Genomic DNA, 27146 nt, shown 5'->3' on the forward strand with positions numbered 1-27146 from the left:
TGCCTCATGAGCTGTTAACGATAGCTTTCGACCACATTGCAGCTGATTTACAGGAGGACTGCTTTGTGCCCAATATTCAGGAACACCTTACTAACCTGATCATACACTGCACCACGTGTCAAACATTCAGCACAGGCATGATGCTACAAACTTTACAGGGAACTCTGCCCCACCCTACTGGGCTGTTCCACAGGCTGCACATAGATTAAGCGGACACGGGGGAGAGATGCAATGGGTGCCGATATTTGATTGTTGTGGTCTGCCCTTTTTCATGGTGGGTCAAAGCAGGGTCTTGTGCACACCCGGATGCCAAATGTGCAGTCAAATTTCTTATCCATGAGGTCTTCCCCCAATGGGGTGTGGGCGATGTGCTACGGTCCAATAACGGCACACATTAAATTAACTCTTTAAAGAGATCACAGCACTAGTTGGCATCAAGGACCGTATGTGTTCAATTCATCACCCCAAGCCAACGGCGTTATGGAGAGGATCAACTGGCTTCTCAAGAGCAATCTATCTAAGCTTTGCACCATGTTGGTGGAGAACTGGGTGTACTGCTTACCCATGGACCTCCCCAGTTTATGCACACAGCCCAGCAAGGACCACCATCTATCACCCATGAGGTGGTTACTGGTTGGCGCATGAACACGGCCAAATCCCCTGTCAGGAGGGCATCAGATACCATAGGGCAGCAGCAGTTTTAGGTGAATAATTCAAAGAGTATTTAATAACCCTAACACACACAATTAAATATGTCTCATGACAGATAGCACCTCCCCGACCAGAGGACACACTGGAAACTACAGACAACAGCGAAAGGCTCCCCCCACCCGTCCAATCGCTGGTGCCTGGAGAGCTTATCTATGTAAGGAGCCATATTAAAACATGGAATAACCCCAGATTTCATGGTCCCTATGAATGGTATTTCAACTCTGCTCGCAGTAAAGGTCAAATAGCTTTGCTATTGGATACATCTGATGTCCGCAGGACACCCCGAACATTACACAATCACCTTAGCGGCACCCGACACGGTTCATCTACTTCGACACCAATTACACACCAAATGACCCTTATTTCATTTGTGCACATGCACAGCTGTTCAAACAAATATTTTCTAAAAACCTGTATTTTCATAATTCTCTTTCTCCATTTCTCTCTTATTCTTTCTCTCTCTTTCTCTTTGTTCTCATCCTCTCCCTCACCCTATCCTTTTGTGTGCATTCTTTTCCCCCCCCATTAGGTGAGAAGACGATTGGACCAGCAACTTCAAAAATGTATTATTTTATTTATTGTTTATTTATACAGTGCTTTTACACAGGTAAAGTGCTCTGGGAAGGGAACAAGGGAATACAGTAATCATTCTTAGGCCTTGAAGATTCTGAATGATCTAAACAAAAAAAAAACTACCATACTAGGCCTGACAACATTTCTCCTAGTGCAAGTGCCTGAAGTGGTACAGTTGCGACCAAGGTTGGGGGGGTGGGGGGGGGGGGTGAAAAACGGTGGGGTGGGGGAGTGGGGAGAGGACAGACGAACTAAGTGGTCATAGTACATTTGGGTCATGCATATGCACAGACAGAGGTGCAGGGACGTGGGGGAATTAGCAGAGTTTGCCAATTAAAATGTTCTTGATTAGCAAATTAACCCATTTCATTAGCCATGTTGTACTAATATTTGTACCATCACCAGAAGTTATTTTTACCCACGATATAAAGTGAGCAACAATTCAGACATTAGTGAGACGAGTCTGCCCTTGCAAATTCTTTACAATTCTGCTAGAGCTGCAGGTTGAGTATCTAAGTTTACCTACACAACCTAAGAGAAATGCACTCGACCCATGGCAACAGATCACAGCATATTGAAATGCGCTTTCTGTAAAATGGTGCATGTCACCACAAACCCACTTTGTTTGGCACACTGCACCTCCCAAACATCCACAGCAAATAGTACTTGCGTTTCGTAAAATCTAGTCGACTATGCGAGTGGCCAAGAAGACGTTGGGAGGGCTGAATGAGTTTGTAAAACGAAGAATATTAGCTGAATGAATGGACACACAAATAAATAGATAAATATGGCAAAAAGGCTCTATAAACAGTTTGGCCAGCTCTCTGGCTGGTGCTAATATAAGCACGCGCTGGAGGCTAACTACAGTGTATGGTAGTGCAGTAGGCCTGTAGATGTACAGACTGGATGGAATTATTGATCACTGCTCTGCGTAAACACCTAATTAGCTTTTTGTATTAAGTATGTAAGAGGAAAGTATGAGACTAAGCAGAATGGATGGCGTAGCATACAGCGAACTAGGCAAACTAGGTGGAATATTGCGGCCATCTCACTTTCTGGGTACCTGGTATAAAACAACAGGGTGATGAGATAGAATATCAAGGAGGATGCAGACAGTGCAGTGTTTTACAGTAGTAAAACTGTAATTATGCATTATGACAACTTACATTTTTAGGGATTGAATTGCATGACTATCTTAAAAAAAAAAAAAAGAAAAGGCCAACACATACTGGTCTTCGCCAGACAGGATTAGCTTAATAAAAGGCATCATCACAATTATTTCTGGTTATAATTATTTGAAAAGAAAATTGGTTAAGCACTCCCACACAGGCACTTGTGGAGAAGATGATTACTGCTGCACCCATGCTCCACTGGCCCCTCTGAACTAGCCATGAACAGAGAAAAGAGGGTATAGAGAGCCGCGAGGGAAAGAGAGGAATGCAGGGCAAGCAGTACTTTCATTGAACACAGTAACTTAAATAGCTAGCTTTGCTACACAAGTGTCAATTTAATTGGCAAACCTACAGAATTGCATAGTAAATTGTTTTGCGACACTGCTTACTTTATGCCTTGCAAAATACTTCATTGTCGTTAGCTATAACATTTCTTCTAGATGGTCATATTCATATATGTGTGGCATGCATTTTATTGCAGGAATATTCACCATTCTAATGTTCATATTGGGAATTTATTGGGGAGCATCTTTTATATGGGGAGGTCACATAAAAGAGGGGGCAAAGAGGTACATACACCAACATCACTGTAAATATGTATAACACTAGTAATTAGCATAATAACAGCTATAGCAGACCAACAAGTACACCTGTACGCATGAGTATGAGTAGGATATTAGAACACTTTTTCCCAATGGTTAAGAATATTTTTGGTAACACAAGCGTTAATGATATTAGCATTAGAAGTGTTGCGAGCAAACACATAGGCGAATGAAAAGGCAAGCACGAAGGGCAAAGTAGGATGCCGACCCTGGGCTAGGCCTTGATGCTATTGAAGATGTCCGGCACCCCGAAATGGGCAACAGTTGGTATATGGATATGAGTGCAGTAAGGAGACAAACAGCGAATGGCAGTTGTTATGCATGTTAAATAATCCTGCACGTGTCGGGAGCACCCAAGGTATTAGTACCACACGAAGTACCAATCATAGAGGCACAGTGCCTGGTTCATCTTGCGCTATGTAGGTTTAAAGGCACCTTTCAGGCACACAGTGAGTGACTAGAGCTTGTGGATCCAGATCCCCTGCAATGTAACAATAATCCAAGAGACATTAAATACTTGCTGCAACCATATCTGGTGATCCAAGGGCTTAAATATATAAATAACAGATGGCAAGAGACCACACTCGGGTGCATGGCAGAGGGACTCCTAGGATATGAAGAGGAGCTCCTGGCTCGAGTGGAAGCAATCTGTGCACACATTTGGAGAGAGCACATTACAAATTTGACATGGATTGCAGCAAAGGAAAAACCAGTGAAAGTGCACCAAGAAGAAACATGAATTTTGCTTCCACAGTGAAGGAACTTTAAGGAATTACCGGCTTTAAGGAATTCTGCAATAAGACCCTCCTTATTCCAGACCTGAAAAGGGACACTGCAGCAGTGATGGATTACTACTGGGTCTGCGCCCAACACGCGTAATTGCACCTCCCGCCATCATGGAGGGGCTACTGTTCACTGGCAACGCCGCACTCAGCACCATTGGTAATCCCAGAACATTTGCAAGGGGGTTGGTGGCAATACCCAATACAGCCCCGACTGTTTCTCCCATGTTTGAAGAACAGAACCCGTCACCACCACCAGTTTTGCATCCTACCCAGAGGAGGACAATATGGGAAGCTGCGGAGGAAGCAGAGATCACTACCTATCTAGAGACTCCTCCGCGTTGCTCGCTGTAATCCTGGATGATTACAGACTTTTCAGCTCAGCAGAAACGTTCTTCCCTTCACTATTACTACCCCGCGTGCAGTCAGCGGACAATGCAAAATGGCTGCAAATTGTATGCTGGGAGCTGGTTCAGTTGGCAAATGATATCTAGCATGGGTTCAACGTCATAAAGGTTGAGCTGCGTGCCCGGAGACTGATGATGCAGAACTGCTGCGTCCTCGATATGCTGACGGCGATGGAAGAAGGCGTGTGCTGAAAAATTGGAGATTCCTGCGGCACATTCGAACCTCCCAAGGACATGAGAACGGGTCATTATCCCACATAATTGCAACTGTACATGGTCTAGAACTTTGAAGAAAGAAGGAGGAATACAAGGAAATGACTGTATTGATGTTGCATTCGATGGGCCCTGTTCTGGTTGGGAGCCATCGTGAAGATGCTAGTGCCTGTAGTGCTGTTCGTCTTGGTCAACTTTTTCACCTGTCGAATGGGCCTCCGGTGTTGTGCCCAAGCAGTGCCTAATAGCACAATGATTATGCTGGCAATTGGGGTTTCAAAAAGGTACCTCACAATACAAAAGATAGTCAAATACAGACTGACCACCCATCCCTCACATGGTCCCCATCCCCTATCGAGAAGAAGTAAACTGGTTGTATCACACCATTATTGTTCCACCCCCTGATCCAGAGAATTATAAGGAAGTATGGGTGGATCTGGCAGGCGATAGGGGATGTATTTATATGACATGCATGCCAGAGGAGTATGCACGTTCAGGGGAGAATCTACGGTCCGGGTGTAGGACCTGGATACCAGAAAGAGGAACCCCACCATATGAGGAGGTGGTGGTAAGAGAGAACGAGTGCATGCGTGTGGGGCGGGGGAGTTTGTTAATGTAGAAGTAACAAAAGGGGGGAATGTTGGGAAGGGGTGGGCTTTAAGGTGAGGGGAGCCCCATTGAAAGACCTATAATAGACCTGGAGGGGGGCATCCTAAGAATCCCCACACGATCATAATATTATATGCAATTTAGATATTTAGACATAGTGCAAGCATACAAGCGAACGCCATTCTTGAGCTATAGTTAAAGCATAGGGTCTGCACGGCCATGTAGTATTTACTGCATTAGACACAGGCCGCGAGCCTCAAAAGGGAAATCTGGATAGGCCCAAGTACTGATGAGAAGTCCACAACGCAAACTTCCACAAAAACCCTTCTTTGTTTTAAGATTGTTGCCAATATGTTTGCTCTAAAAAGAATGTGTCCTGCAAGGCCACGAGACTGAACTGAGCGCCTTAATGTACGTATCATCACAAACAGGCCTAAGCAGGCCTCTAGCCTCCGGCGCCCACCCAGCCAACTACGCCCTAGTCCCGAGACCCCTGAATGCCAAAAGTAATGAAGGCATGGTATCAACAGTTAGACAGATACAAGTGACCACAGTTCAAGGGTTTTTATTGAACTTTCGCAACTCATCCAGAACAGGACTGCGAGACTTGTCCTTGGCATCAAGTCCAGGGATCGTATCCCTCCAGGACTGAAATCTCTGCACTGGCTCCAAGTGGCTTTGAGGATTAAGTTCAAAACCCTCTGCATTGTCCGCAAGGCCTTCTGGGGCCTGGGCCCTCAATACCTTCAACTCGCTCTTCCTAAATATCTTCCTTCTCGAGCTCTTCGCTCATCCACCTCCCTCAGGGTCAGTCGCTTCTCCAAACAATGAGTTGGTGGTAGATCTCCTTCAGCTAGGGTCTCCCTCTGGAACAGCCTCCCTGCCTCTCTGAAAATTGAGGAGAACCATCTCCGGTTCCAGAAGCACCTCAAGACCTTCCCCTTTGCTTCTGCTTTCTCTCCTCCTCTCCCCTGCTGAATTCCTGGCTGAAACTGCACTGGTCACCTGGCTACCCTCTGTTCTCGTGCCCAGATCCCCTCCCCGCCAGTTGCACACCTGCACTGCCCCTCTGGCAACCCTTGCACTTTGGGCCGTTTCTGTATCCCTACTGCCACCCCTACTTACCCTGCACCTGCCACCAGCTGGCCGTACTTCTTATTTATTGTTCCTATTTATTTACTGTTTACCCCATGTACTGCACTTCCCCCTCTCCCCCTTCCCCCCTTGCGTGATCTCAATGTCACCTGGTCTAGTAAGATTGTTGTCTCTGTCTTCCCTCCGTTCCCCTCCCTTGCCTCGTCGCGCCTTGAAACACTTGTGTATAGGCGCATTATAAATGCCATATCAAGGGTGTGATAAACACCTATCTGAACCTAAATCTACAGATGGGAGTAAACTACGACCATAAAATAATAATGCAGTCCTCGTGGAGTCTTGTCAAAATGAAAGGGCCTATACTAAAAAACCTAGTGCCAATCCTTAATGCCAATTTACAAATAGTGTGGGGTAGTATTCATGAAAAAGAAAGAAGTGTTCACAAAATGATATGTCTTGATGTTCGGGCCGTTGGCCTCCCTTCCCCACGTTTTAAGCACGGGGCAAGGCGGTTCACTTGAGCAAAGCTCACACTCTGGCTTCAGCGGCACGAGGATACAGTTCAATTACGAGCATCCGGACCTTCTGTGTCCAAATCTCTTTATTCAGAGGGCCTGATGTACAAAAGAAACAATATGCAAACGTTAGTATTCAGTTTGGGTGTTCACCCTGGATCCCCGTCAGCCAGGCTCACATCCATTTCAAAACCCAAAGTTCAATGTTGGATCCCCCTCATCCGGGCTCAGAGCCCTTTATTCCAATGTTCAGAGAATATTCTTTCTCTGTTGACTCACGGTTCACCCCAGATCCCCCTCAGCCAGGCTCAGATCTCTTTCAATTTCCCAATTAGTCTCCCTCAGCCGGGCTCGGACCAATTGCAGTATACATTAAACCATCAAAGACGTTTGAATGTGCACAGGATTTAGACCTGTTGCAGGAGTACTTCGATCTCAAGATTCCCTTTTTCTCACACTTAGCATCAGTTGGGATACCTAACAGACTTTCAAATGAGCACCCACATGGTGCCGGACCACTCCACTCCTTCTACGGAATCTTTTCTTGGGCTCCCAAAGTTCAGTCACTCCTTTGGTTCCCAAATATATTTGTCGCTCATCACATACGTCTCACACACTGTTCGCTTAGATATCTTCATACAATGTTGCTGCTTGCAACCTTGGTTCAACACACAGGCTGGGTTGGTTATCAGTCTCTCCGACTCACCAGCTATGCTGACGCTGCTGTGTTATAGGAGCCAAGGACAGTACCACAGCGGCAATAGCTCCTCCCCGCCTTGGTTATCGACACGGGAGAGCCCCGGGTACTTCCGACACACCGTACAGGTTTGATCAGCGTTAGTTCCTGGTCTTAGGTTTCTTACTTTCCAAGGTTCATGACAGTAATAGTCTTTAAAGGTCAAGGGCACTTCCCTCCTTGAAACCCTTTTCTGGTTTTGCTGTCTTTCTCCTCGTATTAAACTGCCATCTTGGAACTGCTGGTTCTTCGTGTGTTTTGCCTCACTCAGAGGGTGCTTTCGTACTCCACCTTTTATCTGTGTGGGGAAGTGTGATGGTGTGTAATAAACAGTAATTGCCTGCCCATTGTATTGAGACATGTCAGGTATACGGCTCTGGTGTTAGTCCGTTGTTGCTCACGGTGAACTGCCCTTGAGAAAGTGTTCCGGGAGAGGGGGTGAGGGTAAGGGGTTTGAGTTCCAAGGTATCATACCAGGTAGGATGGGGAAAGGGTGTTACAGGCAAGAGGATACCGCGTCTCACCATCCGGTGTCCCACTTCCACTCCCGGAAGAACCCCCATCCAGGTGATCCTCCAGCCCTGGTCCGCCCCCAGGAACTGGATCCAAAAGCGATGGCCGTTTCCTGGCCACCTGGATGACAGATCCCTGGGGACTAGCGAGTGAAACGCCTTCAGGTTTCTCACACAAGATACCAGTTGGTCCCAGACCACCGACCATAAACCATCGACCATAAACCAATCAACCATAAAGATATGAGAGTATGGTCATCCCACGTTTATATACAATGACACGGTTTGTAATGCAAGGTACAGGGAGGTATACATTATAGTTAAAAAACGAGTTGGAAGCCTTGGGTGCAGATGATGCTATCGGGAATGAGTGAAGGATGTGTGGGTCGGTTTGACCTCGAGATTCCCCCCCCCGTGCCAGTCCCCGAGCCTGCCAGGTGCACTGTATAATGATAAGAGTAGCATTGTTCACAAATGTAGCCACTTGCTTCTTCAGCCTTGGTTCCCTTGAGACGATGAGCCCAGCAGAACCCACGTGATGGAAGACAGACGGACTGTGCTGGGACCAATGACCTGCCATCCCCTATGGAGCAGGCCGACCATGCAGGGGGTCGCATCAACCAGCCATGCAGTTTTTCACTGTAGATGATAACGTCACCTATGGCACGGTCCCATAAGATCCTGCTTGAACACTTTTTCGGCAGAACGTTCTCGTGCCGCAGAGTTCTTTGCTGGTGTTTTTCTGTTTTGTCGAAATAAACACTTGTTAACTTTGTAAACGCATCCTGGGCCTTTTTCCCCCTAGAGGGTTGTATTTATTCTGGTGCGAGTGTAAAAGGGCGTGCCTTCATTGAGAGGGGGTGGGGGGGAAATCCCTCTGGGTCCTCAATGCCTGGTCCTGCGCTGTCTTCTTGGCGGCTGTGGCAGGGGGCTTGCGGGGTCCATGTTAGCAGCTGCTGTACCTCCGTGCTCCCAGAGTTTGCCTGCTGCTGTTGGGAGCATGGTGCTGCTGCCGACTTGTTGGGGAAGTGGCTTCTGCTGTATCCATTGTTGCTGGCCTGGTTTCTTCGTGATGGTGGTTTTGTCTTCTCTGTTGGTGCAGCTCCTGTGGTGGCTGCCAGCTAGTTGTCTGCGCCACTCAACCCAGGAGGGTTGGTGGACTGGGGTGTCATCTTGCTGTCTCCCCCCATGGAGCCGGGAGGTTGGGGTTCGAGTCAGACTTAACAGGTTGGGCAAGTGCTTGGACTATGGGCTTTTATTTCTCCCGTTAGGCCATTTATTTTAATTTGACCCTGGGACTCGATTTTTAATATCCGCCTCCCCATTGATATTTTTGGTTGGGGGGTGGCCGTTTTTGTCTTGCAACAATGCATTTTGTTACTGGATCCTCAAATTTGACTGCATTTCTGATTCCTCATTATGTTTCGTCTTATTGGTTGTTCTTGGTTTCTTCCTTTGTATTTCTGTTTTTATATGCCATCTTTTCTAATTATTGTATAATCTCATAAATTTTGTAAAGCACCATGGCAAAGTCTAGAAATAAAATAAACACAAAAGGGTGTGGCAGTGTCTCACAGTTTCTGCACAGTGGATCACAAAGGCACTTCCTTGGCTTGATTCACGTGTAAGGCACATCAGTGCAAAGGGCAGCTCGTTAAAAACGAAGTATGCTGCGCTACTACTGGGGAGATACAACGATTCACAAAGAAGTTATCGGAAGTAACTGAGCTACTCTTCTCTTTCCAGGACTGCAATATATTAGTCAGGAGTAGCTCAGTTACTACCAGTAACTTCTATATGAATCTGCACCAGTACGTACTTGCATAGGGCGAGTAGCACAATACAGGGAGGCAAGGTAGCTCACAGGTTACATGTTCACATACGACAAGTGCCAGCCTACACCTTGCTTGCTCAAATCACAGCAAGGCAGACATAGCCTTTCCTCATTGTGAGGTTGATAAACTATACCATTACATTGGAAAAATTACCCCTGCTTTATAAGCACTGTAATAATTGGTTATCAACTGTGAAGTACTATATAAGAACCTAGTATTTCAATTAAGCTAGCGATTTCAACAAGTACATTTCTCGATAAGGTAAGAAAAGACATGCACAAGTAAATCCCTGAATGCAGTACTGCACTGTAATGCAGGACATTTCTAGGTTTAATTATGTAGTAGCAGGTTTTAGGGATGACGCAGGAGCCCTGGGTAAAGTTGGATGTTGATGTACTCCCTTTCAGTTATAGAATGCACCATGTTTGTTGAGTAGGAGTGATGATGTTTTAGCCGATTTTTGGCATATTGTTGCTGCTGTTTTGCCATGTTAAAATGATCAGTGTATAATTTTTTGTGATTTATTCACCAGTTTTCAATTTTTGTATCACCTTAAATAAATTTTGATACATTTTTTCTAAATATACTTTTCTCTGGACATATCTTTTCTGTTTTTTGATGCTATCATAATACTCTGGTCCAGAGCCTAGAGTTACCCTGCTCTTTTCAGTGTTTGTATAGAATGCATAGAGAACACCACTGGAAATATAATCACATGGCTCCCAAGCACCAACTGAGTCTCAAGGAACACTCACGCGTGCAACTCTCAAAACCTTCAACCATACATTCTAAGGGTTCTCATTCACAGGACAACACCTCCCCCCTTCACACGCGCACTTAGACAGGGAAGCTGCTTCAAGCACTCTCCATGCACTCAAACCTAACAGTGTGAGATGTGAGAAACCAAAATGTGTCTCACTCACTAGTCCCCGGGGGATCTGCCATGCAGGCGGCCAGGACATGGCCATCGCTTTTGGATCCAGTTCCTGGGGGGACCAGTGTGGGAGGATCACCTGGGTGAGGGGTCTTTGGGGAGTGGGACACCAGATGGTGAGACGCGGTACCCCCTTCGCTGTAACACCATTACCCCATCCTACCAGGTAGGATATTTAGGAACTCTACCGCCCAGCCCCTTTTACAACACAAACATTATCACAGAGAGCCCTCTATGAGAGAAAACGGACTACCACCTGAGCAGTATACCTGATGTGTCACAATACAATGGTCAGGCGAGGTCAGGCAATTACTGACCATCACACACACCTGACATCCATTATGCTTCCCCACACAGATAAAAGGTGGAGCACGAGAGCATACTCTGACTGAGGCAAAGCACATGCGGAAATAGCAGTTTCGAGACGGCAGCCGAACGAGAGAAGAAAGACGGCAAAACAGAAGAGGATCACAAGGAGAGAAGTTCCCTTGACCTTTTTGACAAGGAACCGTTACTTTCCACAGACGTCGAGAATAGAATGCATAAGACCAGGAAACCAGGCTGAAGAATCCTGCATTGTGTGTCGGAGATAGCCGGGGCCCTTCCACGTCAATAAAGGCCGGGAGAAACAGCAGCCGCTGTGGCACCGTCCTTGGCTCCAAGAACAAAGCCAGTGAGTTGGGGAGACCGATACAAGACCAGTCTGTGTTGAAACCAAGGTTGCAAGCAGCAACATTGTATGGCGAGTGCTGGAACGAACATTGTTAAAACGCGTGTGATAAGAGAAGCAAGCCAAGTTGAACCGCTGATGCGGGATTGAGTGCAAGATACCATACCTTTGACACAGTGGTCCAGAACCGCGTGGGTGTTCAATCAAGGGTCTCTAAGGTATCCAGCTGAGAAGTGGCAAAAGTGAACTGAGAAAAATGGTATATCAAGAAGAGAACGAGTAATTGTGAATCAAAGTGTCCTGCAACAGGTTAAGCAAAATCCTGTGCTGCGGTCGAATGTCTTCGATTTTGATGAAGTAGAGAAATTTGGTCCGAGCCTGGCGGGGGGGGCCCCGGGTGAACAGTAAATCGTCTGAAAAGTTGTATATATGTGAAATTCTAAGAAGAAAGGAACTTTAATGTTTGTCGTGTTGCATCAGGCCCTCTGAAATAAGACTTTAAATGGCAAAGAGACTTTGGCACAGAAGGCCCTGATGTTGAAGTTTTGAACTGCATCCTCGTGCTAGAGAAGCCACGGAGTGTGCTCAGCTTAAGTGTGCCACCTTGTTCCATGCTGAAAACGTGGGGAAGGGAAGCCAAAGGCTTGAATATGCTGAAATATCCTTTCTCGAACACTTTCTTTTGCATAATGTTGTTGCCCACACTATTTGTATTTAGAGGTAAGCCCCCCTTAATTGAAAAAAAAAAATGATTTACCCTTTCCCACCCCCCAAAAAATGTAGATGGAAATTTTCGGCAAAACACCAGTTGGAAAAACGGGTGTCGGCAAAAGGAGGCAATACCCTCTGGATTACAGCATCAATAGGTATTTCACACCAACTCACTCTATGCTGCAGAGCTGTTCCCTGGAAGGGCACAGCTGAGAGTCCAATCAAACAGGTAAGTCAGGCTCCAGGACAAGATGGACAGGTAAGAGCCCCCTAAGCTGAGAGAGCGAGGGAAGTGCCTGCTACACTACAATGGGAGCATCCACCCCATTTTCCACAGTGCCAAATGTTGCTGTATCTTCAAAAAATAAACCTTTTTTTTTTTTTATTCACTCTGCATTAGACAAAATGAAAAATTATGACTTTTCAAAAGTAAATAATAAACAAATACCAAAACAATATACCGGTAATAAATTACTAAACATAAAAAATATGAAACCTCAGATTATTGGCCTAGCATTCAAATTGGGCCCATTACCCAACAAATTAAGCTCTTTTAAGACGGGCACAACTTCAAATGTAAGAAAAGCCTCATTACCAGATATTAGTCTGTCCCAGAACATGTCTGAACAAAGAAAATTAGAATCGTGGACAAAACGTTTAAATCTTGTGAGTCTCATAGGCCAGGTCCCCGTGCAGAAGATGACGAATTGACTGGGTTACTTTAGCGGTGCACCTGTCACATAAGTTATTGGGATAGCGATCAACCGAACGAACATGGAGGATTTCAAGAGTTGGCAATAGATTAAGCCTGAGTCTTAGGAAATCCATCCTCATTTGAGCATCATAGGATTTAATTAGGTATTGTGGGAGCAAGAAGCTTGGTTTGTCCATTAGCAGGGGAGACGAGGATAGCTTAGCCCTCTTAATTCTAGCTATAGTTCTTATCCAATCCATCCGATGAAGACGATCCTTTACTTTCGACGGATTCTGGACAAGAGCTTCAGAGTCTGCGTCCGACAAGGAAAGAATCTCATCACATTTAGATCTCAAAGTATTCAATAAAAGGTTGGAAGATTTCCTCATAGCGTCCGCCAGAGCCTCAAAGAGTAAGGATCTTGGAGGTGCTACAACCAATCTATAGCATGAGACCCATTTCCACTCTAGCCAATTCCTCAGGGAGATAAGACCAAGCTCAAATATTAAACAAGAGATCGGGACACAATCTGGAAGACTCAAGGACTTCTTCCATATTTTTTCCTTCAATCTTGTCCCAGTCTATTTTATAGGCCACCAGATTACATTCCATCGCAAAAATGAGAACCGGAACAACTTGCAGTACTGCAGACAGATTATTTTCATCTGGGCAGCTAAACTGACTACCTTTAGATCCATTACAAGGAGAAGGCCACCCCTGGTCATAAAGGAAGTAATTTTGAAGCCTAGATAAATCACCCCATTTTATGGAGACATTTTGGAATTGTCTAATTGCCAAACGAAGGGTTTGACCTTCTTAAAGGGGTGCTTAAAGGCAATCACCTTAGATTTTACAGGATAGATTTTTAATTTATTACGTTTAGCATAGTGCATCAGTGCATTTAGTAGGCACTGCAGTCCAACCTGTGTCTGATCAAAGACAACAATGTCGTCTACATAGGCCAACCAGTTCATTTTCCAGTTACCGAGTCTGGGAGCCGCCAACCCAGTGTTTCCCAACCACTCCACTAGATCTGATAGAGGATAAAGAGGAGACTTGCTAGTAGACATCCTTGGCGCATACCCCTTTCTATCCGGATAGATTGGGACAGGGCACCCAATTTGGATAACCGGACTCTTAATGAAGATCCTTCGTTCAGTTTCACCAGAATAGAGAGCAACGCAACCGGGATCCCCCATAGCTTTAGTTTTTCCCACAATCTATTCCAGTTAATGGAATCAAAAGCTTGCGAGAGATCCACCCTGGCTCCAAATAAGGGGGACCTACCCTTTTGCAGAGAGTCCGAGCTCAGACAACCCAAAATTAGAGTATTCAGAAAGGTGGAGAGCCCCCTCCTAAAACCAGTCTGCTTATTTGGAATTATACATTTGGCTCTGCCCATTTGTCCAATTCCAATAGACTAAGGCCAGAGAAGATCTTTCCGTCGGCATCTAGGATGGAGATAAGCCGATAATTTGATGGGATAGATCCATCTCCCTTCTTGTAGGTAACAATGGACCTTCTCCATGAATCAGGGGGCAGTCTCGTACAGATAACGTTATCAAACAAGATCTTTAGGACCTTTGACCAAAGTATAGGGTTCAACTTCAAAACAGCATTACTGAGGCCATTAGGCCCTGTGGCCCTTGAGGAGGAAGATTTTCTTATCAAGAGTTCGATATCCTCCGAGGTGTAATTTAGGGACCACTCAGTAGATCGTGCTACCTTTACCGCCCAATGACCTGGAGAGCCATAAAGGCCAGTGAAGTGTTCGATCCCGGAGGACTCTTGTATGATAATTTCTTGCTGACCCCCCCCTAACCCCTCTCAATGGTTCCACAATCAAGCAGACATTTCTGGAGTTTTTTGCACAGACAGCATCTAACATTTCTTCTCCTTTTCTTTGTTCTCTCATAAATTTGTGGGAACGCAGCCAGTTTCTTTGAGAATTGTTTAAAGCTTTTAATTTACGTCTCGTACCTGGGCATCCAGTATCTTATCTTTTAAGAGCCATCTTTGGCGCCTAATACTTTTTTTCCCTTTGATAGGTTTTTAAATCATAGGGTTATTTATGGGGCCTCAGGCACCTACTTTGGCCAGATCGTGGGGGGTTTCAATTGCAAAGAAAGTCACAAAATCTTGAAGGTTGGCAAGCTGACTATTTGTGAAAACGAGAGATCAGTAAGAGTTGACTTCAACTGATCTGTCAGAACCCAACCACCTCTATCGAACTTAACCATCCGGTTCCCTGCATTATTTACAGTCAATTGTTCAGGAAAAACTTGCACCTGCTTTTTCTGAGGCAGGTTAATGGTTGCTTCTAAGATATTATGATCATCTATGGTTCCCTCTGTAATGTGAAATTCTGAGCAGCTATCAAACAGAGGTTTACAGAGAAACATAATCAACTAGCTGTCCCTGGCTATGCGTTGCTGTGGCTCAGTCTGGTTAAAAGGAAAAGAAAGAAAAGAGAAAGCGCACGTTTGTGATATGTTTAATTTCACAATGCTTGTGTATAGTTTTTAATGGCTCTGGCGGTTCTTCAAGTAGAGACAGTTTAATTTTCCTGGTGGCGCAACACATTCCTTTAGTTTCTCCATCAAATTTCAGAGCCTTCCAATAAGGATAAACTTCAGTCATGGTGCCGATCAGAACATGCCAGCTCAAACTATAATCATCAGCTGGGTTATATCGGAATGCAAGGCGATTGTAATCGCGTGATTGCTGAGCACGGAATCGTGTTTTACGCTGCTGATCTGCTGAGCCACTCTCAGCTTGTCGCGTTTAAAGCAGATCTGAAGCTGCAGAATGCGATCACTGCGCTCGCAACTGTGCATCCTAAAGTCTGGCTGCATGTTGCTCTGCTGCTTCCTCGGCACGTATTTGAGCCAGTGTGTGTTGCTTTTACGTCCAACATATGGCGCTTGTTTTTCAGAAAAAGCATGTTTTTACCTGTCACAGGTGTGACATCTATGTATAGTAGGTATGTAAAAACACGCGCCTATTCGAATGCAACGTCGTGTCAAAATTTCAAAGCAATCGGAGAAGACCTTTGAGATTTAAGGTTTCGAAAAAACAAATATTTGCATTTTTATTTATATAGATGGAAGAGTTTGGCGTCCCGTTGCCAGGTGTGTCTACTGGAAATATCCACCCTAATATTACCATTCAATACGAAGAGATACCACAATGACATAAAATTACACCATGCATGACCATCTTTTTTGTTTTGACAGATACATTGTCAATTTGCATGTCAACCCATTGTGAGTTAAGGTCCCCCATTATGATAATATAATCATCTGGAAATTGGGAAGAAAAATCCACCAGAAGATCCGACAAGATTCCCAGGAAGTCAAGTAACTGGGCGGCCGTCGGGTTCCAATAACGATTACACAGAATCCAATTGGAAACCGTCTCCTCATTCCTTTTTTCCATTCGTACAACCAGGATACCATTTTCTTCATTCGAAAGAAGAGTTGCTGCATTAAAAATCACATTGCTACAGAAAACCATCAGACCACCAGTAGGACGACCCTTTGTCCCTGTATGGGGCTTTTGCTGAAAGGCCGAAAATCCCTCTACATTCAAAGTATCAGTGCATAAAGTCTCCTGCAAGGCAATTATAGGAACATTCTGGAAGACATATGATCTTTTAGCATCTAGCAGAGTAAAACCAGTGCCTCTCGTGTTCCATGACAGACATCTCAAGTCTACCGTTGTTAGAGTTTCTGTTGGGGTAGTCCCAATTTAAGAAAGATCTGAGCAATGATTTCTGGCACACATTCCCAGATCTAAACCTTCTCTACCAGAAGAGTGCTCTCTGAACTGCAAGATTGAGGAAGCGTCCGCAAAGATGCAGGGACACCCCTCAGGAGGTGTGAAGTACATGGGAATGTTCACTGCAGTGTCCACAAAGTCAACTCTTGCGGTGGTGTCTGCAAATCGTTCTACAAAATGACAATCTAACACACAGACAAACTCAAGTTGCGAGGACAGGGGACATCCACACCACTTCAAAATGGTTATATAGACCACTCTCTAAGGTGTGAGGGTCAGACAAATGTCACCCCACTTCAAAAAGAACCATCCGCCCAGCTGTGAGGAACGTGAGAGATGTACAGTGAACAAGTTAACCTCGAGTGATCAGGACAGGGAACAAGCGTCATCTTCTGTAAGGGGCCATCCTTTAAGCTGTGATGATAAAGATGTACCTGGGACAGCCAAGCTCAGGCTGTAGCTGTGTGGGCCAAGACGCTATCGCCAGTGTGCTAGGCTCTGCTCCAAGATGTGAATGAGAAGAAGAAATGCATTAGGTCCATGCACTCCTACCAGCAGACCATACATTTCTTTTGTGTGGACTATTAGGTGTCACTTGTGACACCTATAAGCCGGTATACAGTCCTTATAACGAATATTAAATAACTAATGGAACTTTTAACAAAAAATAAATAACTAAATAAAATTACAAAAACATATGTAGGGTTGAGGTGAAGGATTGAAACTTATGGGGAAGCGGTTTGGGTGGGTTTTTAGCCAGGGTAAACAGCGGTTTGGGGGCAGACCCCCCCCCCCAAAAAAATAGAAACACAATGTGTTATTTATTGTTGTTATACATTCATTTGTTATTAATTGATTCACTATTTGTTATTGATTGATTCACTATTAAGACATGGAATCCTAGAAGCCTAAACTATTGCATTAACAGGGTTCTCCTACTTTTAGTTAATGGCCAATATGCAGGAGTTACTGAGGTGGTGATATCCAGGAGTATGAGAATTTATACCAAGATTTTTTGGGGCTGTATATTTGCTCTTTATATAAAAAAGGAATAACATATGCATTTACCATGATATTAATAAATTCAAAAACATCTTTATTACATAGTTTTTTGTTAGTAGCGCTCTCCTAAAAATTCTCAGCATATCAAAACGTAGGCACCAATAGGGGCATTCCAAATTAAGGCTAACACTGCATGCTATCAGCCAGTGTTCAGTAATCTGGTGTGTAGCTTGAAACAGCAATCAGATGCTGTCAGACAAGATGAAAGTTTAGATTTCAGGACGTTTTTCTTAGAAAGGGAGATTCGAGAAGAGATAGGCGATCACATTAGCTGACAGTGCAGATACCCTACTTGCCATAACGTTTGCACCTAACATGGTAGACAAATTCGGGACAGTTTTTAAAATCTCTCACATCAGACTCAGCCACAGGAGGCACTGCACCATCTGTAAAAGTACATTTGTTTTTCAACAAATAATCAGCAACTTTGAAGGATGCTTCCGTAATAGCATTTGCATTGCAGTGTTTAGTTTACATACTTTTTAGGATCGAAGACAGCTTTCTTGGGGAAATAATTTTCATAATGTGTGTTTATTATTGCAAAATGCATATCAACGTTACTCTTTTTCCGCCCCACTCTAACTCATGCACCGCAGATCAAAGATGCATTTTCTTTTTACGCTGGGAAAACATTAATTGGTTTCCCACTATGGATGGAAATGGTACATCTTTTGCTGCATGGTGCATCTGCAGCTAGGATTTGAATAAGGGTAGTTTGTTTTTTAAAAAAACAAATCAGAGGAGCATTTCAATTAATGTATTAAAACTGTTTAAAATAAAGACATTTTAAAAATAAATGTAAGAAAATAAAATAAAACAGCATATACCACATTCTGGTTTGTCAAAAAATGCAATCCATTGACAGTTTATCATATCTCCAATTCATGAGCCAACATGCCAGGTCACAGAATTCAGTCTAGGAAAATTAAGCCATCGCCTACTTTGTTGACTTCCCTTAAATGTTTTTTTAATATCAAAATAATTAGCAAGATTGAAAAAATTAACATGTGTAAACCCTGTGATCAAGTCATCTATAAATATGAATAAAAGTCAAAATGTGTTTGTGGCTTGGCAAAGCGTTGTTCCTTACACAATCCCACACTGTTTGACCAATCTGCACCACATTTTTCATTGTTACCTAGGACCCTCGGGACATTACTGGCTACGTGAGATTTGGACACCACGCCCCTTTCAGTGATCCAGATAAGATTTCGAAGTGGGAGCATATTACTCCCTATTCTTTAATGTTGGGAGTAAAATGATTTTTAGGGAGTAAAAATGTACATCCTGCTCCCAAAGGAGTATTTTACAAGCGAATAAAAATATTTTCATTGGACAACGGAAACGTTTTTGTAATAATGATTTCTTTTCACCTAGTTATACCTGCACATTAAAAGATGCATGTTAAATTATTCCTATCAGGCAGTTATACCAGTAGTTTCTTCCAGAGGTCCTAGGTTTACTACAAGTCCAAACAGATCCATGGAGCTGTGTGGGTGCATGGTTCTACATGTCAGTTTCCAATTTTTTGTTTGGAGTATTTCTACTCCCTATTTTTATTTTTTGGGAATATTTACCTATTTTTAGGGAGTAAAAAAATAGCGATACACCCCTTATCTGTAGGGCTGACTCCTTTCCCTGGATTTCAGCACCTTCACACATGAGGCAGTTGCCTGAAATCGGCGAAATATCAATATGGTTGTAGAAGGACCGGTCAACACAAGGAACAAAACACCACATTTCAAGGCCCTAGGATGCACGGTTTCCAAGATATTTGCACTGCAATTAACTGCACCATGCCAGGGTGAGATGATAGGTGGGGAGAGAGCACAGAAGGTCCTAGTAAGCAGCAGCACACCAACTCTCGCCTCCCCCAACATCTGCTCAGGGGTAGGTCAGCCAGCCACATGCACCCATTCTCAGTGCAGTTTACTTCAGGGTGAAAAGCACATCAAGCAATAAGCAAATCGTAACAGTGACCTACTGGATCATCGATTTTCAACAATTGATGCGAGAGTTGTCATGTCTGTCCACAGAACCTGTTCGGAGAACGGGTACTTTCTGCTAGTATGCAATAAAAGTGTGACAACACGGCTAAAATAACATTCAGTTTTATACAGATGTCTTTGAATGTGCATGAATATAACAGCCCAACCAGACAATATATGTATCATTATATTAAAAACTTTGAGCAAAGAGTATGGTTGTAGCGATGGGGAAAAATATTCATAACACGTGGTCATCGCCCACAAGTCTGCCCTTTATCAAGGAGGAAGTACCACAAAAAACAGCTCACAGGATCACTGCCTTCCCTGCAGGTCATTCTGGTGCATGACCAATGGACCATGCCTGGCTTGAACATACAGCTCCCTCAGACATATTGGAATTGTCCATGCATTTGAGAATTACTTGCACATTTTTATTTTGTATTTATTTATTTTTGCATTTGTAGAGCGCACTATAGCCCGCAGGCATCGAGGCACTGTGAAGGAGCGTAAGAAGGCTTAATTCAGGGTTACAAGAATGCGGCAAAACAACAACAGATCTTAGTACAGGTTACTCAGTGGCATATACAGATATATCTGTAGACAAACATATAGAGGAACAAGTGCAGGGTCATATTAAAACCAAGCTCTTTGTGGCTTTCTGGAATGCTGAGTGAGAGTCAATTGCTCTAATGCGAGAGGGGAGGGCATTCCAGAAAGTGGCAGTCATGGTTGGGAAGCTGGACCTTCCTGCACAGTCTCTGCAGGGTTTAGGTTTGGAAATTCTTTGGACCAGGTAAGGGGGGGGCTAAGTCGTGGATGCACTTATGTGCCAGGGCCAGGATTTTTAAAACACAATTCTTTCCTTCACTGGGAGCCAGTGGACCTGCCTCCAGACTTCCGAGCCAGAGGACATGCCACTGGCTCGGAGAAATTGTATGGTGTTTTGCACGATTTTTTGCTCATAAATTGCACCATTTCAACCCAGTATTGAAAGTCTGGAAACCCCCTGCCAGAATGTGAACATATGCGTAATGGTTCTCCATTGATCTCTGGCTATGTACACAGACCGGGAGATCTAGAAATGGGATTAACACTACTGTTCGCCCATCCCATTGCTCTCTTCAATGTTCTCTCCCTGTATTCGCCACCCTGTTTTGTACAGTGCTCTATTACTTAGTTACTAGGTTTAAACTATATTAATCCTATACATATCAAAATATATACATAAACCACTGCTCATTTTCCACACCTAATTGCTTTATTCATACTGTTCTTTCACAAAACAGACTGAAACAGAACTCTCAAATCATGTTGTTTAAGTCCTGGCATTGATAGCACGTTTTTAATTTACATGGCTTTTTAGTTTTATAAATGTAGGGGGACAAGCATCAGAATGCAGTTTATCTTGTGGTTTTCCACATTTGACTAAATGTAAAAATACCATTACGGTTTCAGTTCCAGTATTTGGACACGCATAGATGTGGCCTCCTCCATATCACAGCAAATTCCATCTTAACCTTTGACAAAGTTGGGATGCTAGAACTCAGTATCTTCAAACGAAAAAAAATGCAAAGGTTTACCATAAATCACCAAACACACACGCCTACAATTACCTGCATGATACAAAGTAATGCCAACCAAAATACATCAGAGGAAACAGTGAGACTAAAACGATCACAGCCTACGCTTTATTTCACATGGCATGCAAATATATGCATCCCTTCCCTTTCTAATCAGCCATCATTTGCACCTCTTGGTGACAATGGCCACAACACCCATTACCCATTTACATTAGGCATTCATAGTTAACCACTTATCTTATTTGGACACTGCCCAGAACCATCCAGCCCAGATGCAGCCCCTACTCTCACCCACAGCTTTTGACTGTTAGCTTTGCAGGAAGAGGAGAGTGAGGGATTCAGGGAAGACGCCAAAGGAATTCAGACACCACCACAACAAAAAAAAAAAAAAAATAAAATAACAACCACACAGTGCTCATTTTGGCGTCTGATGCAAAGAGCAACTGGGAAGCCTCGGGTCAACTACCAGTGACGTGCCATCTACTGGTTGGAGAACCTGGTATTAAGAGTACAGATAGGGAGAAATTGGCATTTGAGGAGGGACACACAGCTTGTAGGTGTTGTTTGGTTATGTGCCCATCCATTGACAGCCCATGGCCATGCTGATCCTATGGCCATTCCCACTGAGTTCTTACCCCTTCCCGCCCAAATGACCTCCTCATGAGGACTCTTGAGCTTGCTATAATCAAGTCTTGCCATCAAACTTTGCACTCAAAGTGCCTACCAGTGTTTTTTCAAAGCCGTTTCTGGGAGTTAATGACTTAATTGGAGCAGTAAACCCGCTACTGGTCTAATAACAATGTCAACCAGGTCTACCTTCAGCCACTCGATTTATAAGCACGTCCTGTTAAAAACAAACATTGGCAAAGGCAACCGTTTTGGCTTGTATATGTAGTAGGCATTTGCCAGGCACTACTATTAGATACCCAGGTGCTTACACCATGTTGCACCTGCTACCATCAAAGGCCATTTAATACCACTGTGGCTGTGCCTGGCAAGTGCCTTTCTCGTGCCTACACAAAAGCCAAAACTGTTGGCATTGCCAGTGCTTGTTCAAGGATCTGATGGTGGCACTACAGTGAGCTGCTTCTAATTCAGGACTCTATCTGGTCGGGTTACTGGAGCTTGTACTGTGCAGGATGTTTGTCTGGCAGTCTATTTCCTGAGGGAAGAAGAAACATGGGGTGGGGGGTGCCCTTGCCACTAGTCTCCTTCCACTAGTTGACCTCATCTCTGTGGCAATCATTGCACTGTACATTGCCTACCTCATCAAGGCGCTGGTGCCCTCAAGCTCTCTATTGCTATACACTCGAGTGGCCAGCCAGTGCCAGCATTGTTTGACTTGCTGATGCGCCTTCCTCTCGGCCCTGCGTCCTCAGGCACTGGACACTGAAAAAGGGTTGCTCGTTTCTTTCGAATTGGGTGTGTACCATCTCTCAGCATGTGCTGTGCATATACGGTTCCTGCGGGATGCGTTCTACGTCACAATACCCGGGTATCCTTTGGCATTCATGGTTTGCATAAACTACGTCCACTTCTTGGGCACCTGAAGAGAAATAGCATTGCATGGAGCCCTGCCCCTTTGTAGAAGTGACTCGCGCATTTGTGTGCCACTGGTCATGCCATCCAAGTACTGTACTTTAAAAATAAAAACTACCCATGTCTTACCAGGGTTTTGCCAGAGTGATGCATTTTCTTTGCCATGCTTGTTGAAGACGTATCATGCAGGGACACAAGTTTCAAGTTGCAAGCTACTAGCAGGCATAAAATTGTATTCGCCCCCTAGATTCTCACAGGCACACAGCTTGCTTGTGAAGAGTCAATTATCACTCGCCAATGGCCAGCAATTTTGATGCCAAAGGCGTTTTTACTGTGGCCTTCCCCCCCCATGCCTCATCCATATTACAGGAACATCAAGAGTCTGTTTCCGGGTCCTGTGAGGGGGGTGTGAGCAAAATATTAGCCTAGGATGTCATCCAGTTCCAGTTTTAGATCCTGTCCTTTCGGAGGTGGAGGTTACAGGTAAATATTGTGATCAAAATTGCATGCACTGCTGGTGCGTGATTCTTCCGAACACAGGAAATGTTATATTGTTTTATCAATTCTGCTCAAACATAAGACACAACACTTTGACAGGTCGGATTTGTTGCCAGTCATCAAACGTTGAGCTATTTCAGAAAAATAATGTTCAGTTATCAGGTTTGTGTGAATGGTATCTAGACAGAAACATATTACAATCTTCTTCACAGGTTAATAATGTCTGTGATTCACCCAGCAACATTATTGAAGGTGCTGAACTTCAATGTGGGTCAATTGCCATTTTATGATCGATCTCAAATGTGTACAACATCTGAGCAGTGCTCAATGTCTTTGAAAGTGACAGAAATATCTTCGTGGATCTAGTTCAGTCTGTACCATAGAGCAGTTCTGTGTGATAGGCCTGCATGGAGCCGAGTGAAGCGTTGACTGAGTGAACATTCTGCGAGAGAGTTGGCTTTAGTTCAGTCTGTACCATAGAGCAGTGCCGTACTACAGGCCTGCATGGAGCCGAGTGAAGCGTTGACCGAGTGAACATTCTGCGAGAGAGTTGGCTTTAGTTCAGTCTGTACCATAGAGCAGTGCCGTACTACAGGCCTGCATGGAGCCGAGTGAAGCGTTGACTGAGTGAACATTCTGCGAGAGAGTTGGCTTTAGTTCAGTCTGTACCATAGAGCAGTGCCGTACTACAGGCCTGCATGGAGCCGAGTGAACATTACGCAATGGGAGTTGGCTTTAGTTCAGTCTGTACCATAGAGCAGTGCGCTATGACAGGCCTCCACGGAGCCGAGTGAAGCATTGACCGAGTGAACATTCCACGAAGGGAGTTGGCTTTAGTTCAGTCCGTACCATAGAGCAGTGCGCTATGACAGGCCTCCACGGAGCTGAGTGAAGCATTGACCGAGTGAACATTCCGCGAAGGGAGTTGGCTTTAGTTCAGTCTGTACCATAGAGCAGTGCCGTCATGTAGGCCTGCATGGAGCCGAGTGAAGCATTGACTAAGTAAACATTCCGCGAGAGTGTTGGGGCCTGGGAGCTGGATGAGAAGGTATGTCTTGTGTGCGTCTCCCTTCCCAACGTACTGTTCCAGAGGTCTACACCTTGAAACTGAAACATGATGAAGGCAAAAAACCTATATGGATCAGTATTCTGAGGTTGTCAAACGCACTTCGGTTGCACGCATCTTGAACAAAACTGTTCTCCTCACCCTTTCATTGGCACTTTACCAATCTGAATGTTTCTTGAGGCTGTGATGGGTTGGTTTTCATTTCCCTCTCCCATTACTCAGGAGTTACCTGAAACAGCTCTTAACATGCCTTGGCCCCTTTCAAAATCCAATAGATAAATAATAACTACTGACTTTTTTGTTTTAACCAATCGTTACAAGTGTATTGCTGTGTGCAAGGTGCCCTGAGTAGGAAACTTAATATTACAACATACACTGCACTGATGGGCCATAAAATCCCATGCACTTCAAGGATCCGCTGCAACACACCGAGTCCTTCACACAGCCACAAGGATCCGCTGCAACACACAGAGTCCTTCACACAGCCACAAGGATCCGCTGCAACACACAGAGTCCTTCACACAGCCACAAGGATCCGCTGCAACACACCGAGTCCTTCACACAGCCACAAGGATCCGCTGCAACACACCGAGTCCTTCACACAGCCACAAGGATCCGCAGCAACACACCGAGTCCTTCACACAGCCACAAGGATCCGCTGCAAAACACAGAGTCCTTCACACAGCCACAAGGATCCGCTGCAAAACACAGAGTCCTTCACACAGCCACAAACTTATCTTTAGTCATTTCTTCTTTTCTCTCTAAAACTGTCCTCGCGAGAAATATTCCATTCTCCTTCAGATACCAACCTTAGAATTGACCCTCCCGTTTTTCTGCAATCCTGACTGACAATCTATTTTGGTTGTATCCTCATGCACCCAACCTATTACGATTACAAACATTATTCCTTTAAACTGCCCCACCTCTGCTTGAACTGGGTTTAATGTTATCTGATCCTTCTTATCTCCACCGCTTCAACCATGCTCGTTGCCTTTTCTCTGCAGAATACATTGCATATGTCACGAGCAGGAGCACAATACACCAACTTGCAGACAAGTCTTGCCGATTTGAGACCAATCTGATGGTAATTTGGTACAGTATAAAAAATATCTAACATATTGCATTGGCTTTTCTTCAGGTTTCCTTTGGCAAACTGAGCAAAGGAGACCAACTCTAGATAGAGCACGTTTTACCCCCATATCTTCAAATGCTGTATGGACACGGATTCCAGGAATCTGCTTTCGTAATACAGACGACTACACATTCCCTTAATCTGCACCTATTAGCGGGGATTTTCCCCCTTCTGTGTTTCCCATATTTACCTGTACGTAGCCATTTCTGGGTTCTGGCACTTCCGTCCAGTCCGCTAGGCGTCCTCATGGCTATCAGAGGAGGAGTGTTTAAAACTATCTGGTGAAGAAGCCTCCATGCCACACAGTCATGTGCTGACCAATTCCATTGCCACACACAATGTACTACAACATACCTTTGTGGAAAAGGATGGGTTTTATTCAAAATGTTCACGATTGGCAATCCTTTTGATCTGTTACCAAAGATCACACCCTTTCTACCATAATCGGAAACCCTCCTCGTCAAGCTGCATTGTTCCTGTACAATTGTTTGTACATTTCCAGTTCTTTGGTATGTTTACCCTACACCTGCTGCATATCCTCTCCCCTATTTGCCCACTCACCCCCCCTCCCCCATAGACCAGGATCCGATTACCTCTTGTGGGGGCACATTACATCACTATCCGGAGCAGCCCTGAGGCCATAAAACGAAGATGTAGGCGCTGGGTGCAGTAGTATATAACATAACTGACAATGTACTTGTATAGGTGCCAGAGCACCAAAGAAGGATACAGACCGCTATAAATACTGTCATTCTTTCGTCGGGTGAGAGTATACTAACTAAGCTATTGCACTGTAAATTATTTCGGATTTCACCAAGCATGGTGTTCCTTTCTAAAAGATGCTGTGCAAGGCACTGAACCTGGTCGATCCACACTATAGCCAAACCTTGGATAAGAGAACACAGTTAACTTGTATAGGTAAAGTCAATGAACAGAGCAAGATATTACACAGAGCACGGCACTGCATGTGGCAGAAAGGCACTACACTATACAGGTTATGCACATGCATAAGGCAACTCTTTTAAATCAATAAACCCATGTAACGTGTGCCACTCCTTCGACTAGGGCATTTCGCTAGGGTTAAATATTGCATACAATAAGTACCTATATAAACCAATGCAGTGCACATGAAATAAAATCGCATAAGGGAACGGACACCGTAATGCATTGTACTGATGAGCACTTACAAGTCAACCATATGGTAGGACTGTATACGTAAACAAAACGGTAAAAACAACGTACAGGAAAATAGATGCGTGCGCACTGTGGTGCAATCAGCCAAGTTCACTAGCGCATAGAGGCGGAATTTCACCCACCTGCTCCGGAGCCGGACCCCAGTCACCCCGCGCCAGCTGTGAGCCAAACACTCCCCGTGGCTCACACTCGCTCTCGTTTGAATGGTCAGTGCTAGCTGGCTGCACAGCAGAGCCAATGAGCATCTTATTCAGCTCGCGCTGTGGCACAGACCCCCTGACAGCTTTGCATCAACTAGGAGGAGTCCGGAGACCAAGCCGCGTTCACGACACCAAGCTAAGCGCGCGACCTGTGTGGCGAGAGTGGACCACACATTGAAACTAAAAACGGACTGAACAAGCAAGCGCGTTATTGGATTTCTTAAACATAATAGCCATTTTACAGAAGAATTTTCCAGCACAGCGCCATTCGTGAAATATGTAACGTGCCGCAGAAAATGACTTTCTTTTTGCTTGTAAACAAATTATTAACGCTTA

General features: G+C 44.5%; 1 protein-coding gene across 3 annotated transcripts in view; it reads right to left on the reverse strand.

Annotated features, from left to right (window-relative positions):
* Window positions 1–26942, reverse strand: part of DOP1B (DOP1 leucine zipper like protein B) — a 1145257-nt gene extending 1118315 nt beyond the window's left edge. For 2 of the 3 annotated variants that reach the window (XM_069636119.1, XM_069636117.1), the window contains exon 1: window positions 26733–26942. The gene's annotated coding sequence lies outside the window, so the exon portion shown is untranslated. Of the gene's footprint in view, window positions 1–26658 lie in introns of all 3 variants that reach the window. The other variant, XM_069636118.1, reaches the window with a different exon arrangement.
* Window positions 26943–27146: the final 204 nt, after the last annotated feature.

The sequence above is a fragment of the Ambystoma mexicanum genome, chromosome 7p, assembly GCF_040938575.1.
Source record: "Ambystoma mexicanum isolate Mex_15411 chromosome 7p, UKY_AmexF1_1, whole genome shotgun sequence".
NCBI classification, from domain to species: domain Eukaryota; kingdom Metazoa; phylum Chordata; class Amphibia; order Caudata; family Ambystomatidae; genus Ambystoma; species Ambystoma mexicanum.